This window comes from Lepisosteus platostomus, chromosome 5 (assembly GCF_059453375.1).
Source record: "Lepisosteus platostomus isolate fLepPlt1 chromosome 5, fLepPlt1.hap1, whole genome shotgun sequence".
Classification (NCBI taxonomy): Eukaryota; Metazoa; Chordata; class Actinopteri; order Semionotiformes; family Lepisosteidae; genus Lepisosteus; species Lepisosteus platostomus.
This window is the reverse complement of record NC_142615.1, coordinates 37,114,718-37,115,853: the sequence shown is the minus strand read 5'-3', so window position 1 is coordinate 37,115,853 and position 1,136 is coordinate 37,114,718. Positions and strand designations below refer to the sequence as shown.

At 40.9% G+C, this 1,136-nt stretch overlaps 1 non-coding gene across 1 annotated transcript; it reads left to right on the top strand.

Annotated features, from left to right (window-relative positions):
* Nucleotides 1-250: 250 nt before the first annotated feature.
* Nucleotides 251-323, top strand: trnak-uuu (transfer RNA lysine (anticodon UUU)). Its single transcript has one exon. It is a non-coding gene; the product is annotated as a tRNA-Lys (tRNA).
* The last annotated feature ends 813 nt before the right edge of the window (nt 324-1,136 follow it).

Sequence of the window (1,136 nt, the reverse complement as noted above, 5' to 3'; positions counted from 1 at the left end):
TGCTGATTGCACCAGTCGCATTTTAATGTTGTTGATTAAAAGATTTTATTAAATGAGAAAAAAATCTGAATGTGAAAAAAGGTCAAAATGCTATTGAAAAAAATCAGTAATGTGAGGAAAGATGGATTGTGGGAGCCCCTTAACTACCCATGTCATGCTGTATTTCTCACTCATTCTACTGGGAGTGGTGCCGTCGCTTCTGGATAAAGTCTGTCAGTGGTCATCCCGACAGTGTTGACTTTCTTTCAGAGCCCGGATAGCTCAGTCGGTAGAGCATCAGACTTTTAATCTGAGGGCTCAGGGTTCAAGTCCCTGTTCGGGCGGTTGTGCTGTTCTTATTGTGTCTATTGTGAATGTCATCCTAAATAGTCTTTTATCTTTCACTCTTCTAGCTGTACTGTGGTTATTTTAAATGTCCATTACTTGTATTTACAGTAGTGTATTTAGTGTTTCATTTCACAAACCGAAAATGTTCAAGTAGTTCTTGTCACTCTAGTCCACGTAATCATCTAAATTAAATCACAGTAGAGTACAGAACACGCAGTGAGGAGCTCACACAGTGAGTACTCTTGAATACGACAAGAGGAAAGGCACACTGCAACTCTGCAGAACATCACGTCCGAGTTTACAGTGAGAGCAGAGGTTGGAAGCGACGTAGTTTTTTAATACTCGCTCGCTGAACGATCTCTCAAGAAACCTCGGTGGAGATTTAACGGGTGTCTAATAATCACGTTCAAAAAGATGACGATAAGTTTTTTTTTAACTAGGTAGCCTTAATGGCAACACGGTGTGAGTAGATCTTAAAGCAGCTGCAGAGTACCCGTAATGGCAACACACTGCTTTGAGTTCGGCTTTTCTTATTTCTTCTGCAGAACCAGTGGTATTGGAATATACTGATCCGCATAAGAAGCGCTTTCGGTTTTTGATCATTTTTATTGAGCACTGCTCTAAGTGCCACAGGCCAGATGGCTGGTGGTCTAACGCGTTACGTTCAGGTCGCAGTTAACCCTGGAGACGTTTGTTAAAATCTCACTTCTAATAAAGAGGTCTTTCTCGTTAGAGTAGAAACGATAGAAGCCTTAAGCGGGAAAAAAATCACAACATCTCGCATTTCACGTGTTTAATGTTAACTGTCT